Below are 5,676 nucleotides of genomic sequence, written 5' to 3' on the forward strand. Positions count from 1 at the left end.
AATGGCACTATCAATTGTTGAAGTTACTGTTGCCATGGCAGAGAATGGAATACCTTGTGTGGGTTCGACAACATCTGTAGCCTGGAATGTAAACACAGGACGCACTAAAAAATGTTACTCCCTAATGTATCTTTCATTGGTTTGTTCATTTTTTCTGTTTTTCATGTCCTTGTAAATTTTTGCACAAAGTTTCATTGTCCCATGATCACTTATTTTTCTTGGGGCCCTCCCATCCAGCAAAAGTTCAATTATAGCCACCCTACACATAAAAGATTTACAATATTACGTATGTCAGGATACAAATTACATAATTTATAATACAACACATGTTTTACAAAACTTATAGCTCTAGAAGTTCATTTAAATTATGTAAAATGTGGTTCATGAGTAACTGTTTCGGTGTCATCTTGAATAGGCCAACACGAACACTGTCGATATCCTTTTCTACAGTCAGTGGGAGCTTATTGTGAATTCTTATTCCATCCTCCATAATACCTTTTTATACTATACTGAGAGATACTGAGTCTTTACGAGGGCTTCGATTCTACAATTTGTCACAATCTTTAACATTACAGTTTGGAAAAATCTTTTGTTGTTCATTACAAATATCATCAACAAGTGCATGTACTGACTTGAAAGTGTAAATATCCCAAAGATCCTGAATAGGAGCCTACAGATTGTCTGATTCATAACACCACAGATCAGCCTGACAGCTCATTTTTGTATTAGAAGAACTTCTTCCACTTTTCTACATCTACATCTACATCCATACTCCGCAAGCCACCTGACGGTGTGTGGCGGGGGGTACCCTGAGTGCCTCTATCGGTTCTCCCTTCTATTCCAGTCTCGTATTGTACGTGGAAAGAAGGATTGTCGGTATGCTTCTGTGTGGGCTCTAATCTCTCTGATTTTATCCTCATGGTCTCTTCGCGAGATATACGTAGAAGGGAGCAATATACTGCTTGACTCTTCGGTGAAGGTATGTTCTCGAAACTTTAACAAAAGCCCGTACCGAGCTACTGAGCGTCTCTCCTGCAGAGTCTCCCACTGGAGTTTATCTATCATCTCCGTAACGCTTTCGCGATTACTAAATGATCCTGTAACAAAGCGCGCTACTCTCTATCTCTTCTATCAACCCAATCTGGTGCGGATCCCACACTGCTGAGCAGTATTCAAGCAGTGAGCGAACAAAAGCGTACTGTAACCTACTTCCTTTGTTGTCGGATTGCATTTCCTTAGGATTCTTCCAATGAATCTCAATCTGGCATCTGCTTTACCAACGATCAACTTCATATGATCATTCCATTTTAAATCACTCCTAATGCGTACTCCCAGATAATTTATGGAATTAACTGCTTCCAGTTGCTGACCTGCTATTTTGTAGCTAAATGATAAGGGACCTATCTTTCTATGTATTCGCATCACATTACACTTGTCTGCATTGAGATTCAATTGCCATTCCGTGCACCATGCGTCAATTCGCTGCAGATCCTCCTGCATTTCAGTACAATTTTCCAATGTTGCAACCTCTCGATACACCACAGCATCATCTGCAAAAAGCCTCAGTGAACTTCTGGTGTCATCCACCAGGTCATTTATGTATATTGTGAATAGCAACGGTCCTATGACACTCCACTGCGGCACACCTGACATCACTCTTACTTCGGAAGACTCCTCTCCATTGAGAATGACATGCTGCGTTCTGTTATCTAGGAACTCCTCAATCCAATCACACAATTGATCTGATAGTCCGTATGCTCTTACTTTGTTCATTAAACGACTGTGAGGAACTGTGTCAAACGCCTTGTGGAAGTCAAGAAACACGGCCTCTACCTGTGAACCCGTGTCTAAGGCCCTCTGAGTCTCGTGGAAGAATAGCACGAGCTGGGTTTCACACGACCGTCTTTTTCGAAACCCATGCTGATTCCTACAGAGTAGATTTCTAGTCTCCAGAAAAGACATTATACACGAACATAAAACGTGTTCCAAAATTCTACAACTGATCGACGTTAGAGACATAGGTCTATAGTTCTGTACATCTGTTCGACGTCCCTTCTTGAAAACGGGGATGACATGTGCCCTTTTCCAATCCTTTGGAACGCTTCGCTCTTCTAGAGACCTACGGTACACCGCTGCAAGAAGGGGGGCAAGTTCCTTCGCGTACTCTGTGTAAAATCGAACTGGTATCCCATCAGGACCAGCGGCCTTTCCTCTTTTGAGCGATTTTAATTGTTTCTCTATCCCTCTGTCGTCTATTTCGATATCTACCATTTTGTCCACTGTGCGACAATCTAGAGAAGGAAGCACAGTGCAGTCTTCCTCTGTGAAACAGCTTTGGAAGAAGACATTTAGTATTTCGGCCTTAAGTCTGTCATCCTCTGTTTCAGTACCATTTTGGTCACAGAGTGTCTGGGCATTTTGTTTTGATCCACCTTCCGCTTTGACATAGGACCAAAATTTCTTAGGATTTTCTGCCAAGTCAGTACATAGAACTTTACTTTCGAATTCATTGAAAGCCTCTCGCATAGCCCTCCTCACACTACATTTCGCTTCGCGTAATTTTTGTTTGTCTGCAAGGCTTTGGCTATGTTTATGTTTGCTGTGAAGTTCCCTTTGCTTCCGCAGCAGTTTTCTTACTCGGTTGTTGTACCACGGTGGCTCTTTCCCATCTCTTACGATCTTGCTTGGCACGTACTCATCTAACGCATATTGTACGATGGGTTTGAACTTTGTCCACTGATCCTCAACACTATCTGTACTTGAGACAAAAATTTTGTGTTGAGCCGTCAGGTACTCTGTAATCTGCATTTTTTCACTTTTGCTAAACAGAAAAATCTTCCTACCTTTTTTAATATTTCTATTTACGGCTGAAATCATCGATGCAGTAACCGCTTTATGATCGCTGATTCCCTGTTCTGCATTAACTGATTCAAATAGTTCGGGTCTGTTTGTCACCAGAAGGTCTAATATGTTATCGCCACGAGTCGATTCTCTGTTTAACTGCTCAAGGTAGTTTTCAGATAAAGCACTTAAAATATTTCACTGGATTCTTTGTCCCTGCCACCCGATATGAACGTTTGAGTCTCCCAGTCTATATCCGGCAAATTAAAATCTCCACCCAGAACTATAACATGGTGGGGAAATCTACTCGAAATATTTTCAAAATTATTCTTCTGGTGCTGAGCCACAACAGCTGCTGAGCCCGGGGGCCTATAGAGACATCCAATTACCATGTCTGAGCCTGCTTTAACCGTGACCTTCACCCAAATCATTTCACAATTCGAATCTCCGTCAATTTCCTTCGATACTATTGCACTTCTTATCGCTATAAACACGCCTCCCCCTTCACTGTCCAGCCTGTCTCTGCGGTATACATTCTAATCTGAGTTTTGGATTTCATTACTGTTTACATGTGGTTTCAGCCAACTTTCTGTCCCTAGTACTATATGGGCGTTGTGACCGTTTATTAATGAGAGCAGTTCTGGGACCTTTCTATAGACGCTCCTGCAGTTTACTATTAGCACATTAATATTGTTATTCCCTGTTGTATTTTGCCTACTCCTGCCTTGCCGCGTCTCAGGAGGCATCTTATCGGGCCTAGGGAGGGAATTCTCTAACCTAAAAAAACTCCATGTGCACTCCACACGTACTCCGCTACCCTCGTAGCCGCTTCTGGCGTGTAGTGCAAGCCTGACCTATTCAGGGGGACCCTACATTTCTCCACCCGATAGTGGAGGTCGACAAATTTGCACCCCAGCTCTCCGCAGAATCGTCTGAGCCTCTGGTTTAAGCCTTCCACTCGGCTCCAAACCAGAGGACCGCGATCGGTTCTGGGAACGATACTACAAATAGTTAGCTCTGATTCCACCCCGCGAGCGAGGCTTTCCGCCTTCACCAACTCCGCCAACCGCCTGTACGAACTGAGGATGACCTCTGAACCCAGACGGCAGGAGTCATTGGTGCCGACATGAGCAACAATTTGCAGTCGGGTGCACCCAGTGCTCTCTATCGCCGCCGGTAGGGCCTCCTCCACATCTCGGATGAGACCCCCCGGCAAGCAGACAGAGTGAACACTGGCCTTCTTCCCCGACCTTTTCGCTATTTCCCTAAGGGGCTCCATCACCCACCTAACGTTGGAGCTCCCAATAACTAATAAATCCCTCCCCCCGTGTGCCTGCTCAGACCTTGCTGAAGGAGCAGCCACATGTCCACTCACAGGCAGAGCGGGTGATGCCACACGGCCAGCCTCCACATTGATGCTCCGCCTCGTGCGCCGCGAACGCCGCTGAACCCGCCACTCCCCTTGGGGAGAGGGTGGCCCAACCGCGCCCGGTACCCGCGAAGATGTCTCGACAGCAGGGACAGTGGGTGAAGCATGTAACACCTGGGGTGTACCTTGCGACGCACCAGACTCCCCACTGCCTGTACACTCTGAGGCAGCAGCCTGAAGACGGCTGACCGCGGCCATCAACACGCTCAGCTGTTCGCGAAGAGTGGCCAGCTCCTCCTGCGTCCGTACACAGCAGTCACACATCCTATCCATCCTAAGGAATCAATTTACTGAAGAGACTTAATCAACTTTTAACTAGACTGCTAATTCACTAAAAGCGGCTGATTATTGACTAAACTGTGATTGCTAACCACTTCTTGTAGAAAACAATGAAAATAGCACTACCTGTCTCTGGACTGTATTCAAAACAAACACTAGCACTATGGCTGACTAAAGGGACTCTCTCTGACTGTATTCAAAACAAACACGAAATCTATGGAACACTATTACTAGCACGCGACAATTAAAGCTTCCTAAAAGCAAAAACACACCGAAGAAAAAGTGGCAAGTAAGAAAAATACAGTTAATACTTAAATTAAGGTAGCTCGCTGCACAGCAGACGTGAAGCAGACGGCGGTTAGGGCGACACTGACACTACTGGCACTAAGGCTGACTAAAGGGACTCTCTCTGACTATATTCAAAACAAACACGAAATTTATGGAACACTATTACTAACACTCGACAATTAAAGCTTCCTAAAAGCAAAAACACACCGAAGAAGAAGTGACAAGTAAGAAAAATACAGTTAATACTTAAATTAAGGTAGCTCGCTGCACAGCAGACGTGAAGCAGACGGCGGTTAGGGCGACACTTTTGCAACATTTTCCCAAAATAATATACCATACGGGATTAGAGAGTGGAAATATGCAGCATGTGACAACATTATTATTTCCCTGTCAACATAGAGTGACACAGCTTTTAGTTCAAAGCAAACCAAAATTAGTTTATTGGGGAGATAAGCAATATGTTCATTCCATCTAAATATCTTATCCATTTCGTGGCAGCCACATGTAGTAAACGTTGCTTCACACAGTGGAGAATGGCAAAATAGAGGCACGCAGGCGACTGAGGTGTTGCGAAGTAGACAGGCACAGATAACCTTGCTGACAGCAGCAGTCTACCAACAGACTGACGCGAAGATGCACACAGACCGAGCACCGAGCAAAGCCTGGAGAGTGCTGAGTAAGGGGAAATGAGGCCAGCACGCTAAGTTACAGTGCAATATACTGCGGGAGTAATAACAAAAAGCTACCACCGACGGTAAAAAACGTCCTCCTTCCGGATATAAATAGTGGAGTGCAGGCAGAAACAGACAGAAGCCATTAGGAAGTAGTTCAGATCTGAG

This window comes from Schistocerca gregaria, chromosome X, assembly GCF_023897955.1.
Source record: "Schistocerca gregaria isolate iqSchGreg1 chromosome X, iqSchGreg1.2, whole genome shotgun sequence".
In the NCBI taxonomy this organism is placed as follows: Eukaryota; Metazoa; Arthropoda; class Insecta; order Orthoptera; family Acrididae; genus Schistocerca; species Schistocerca gregaria.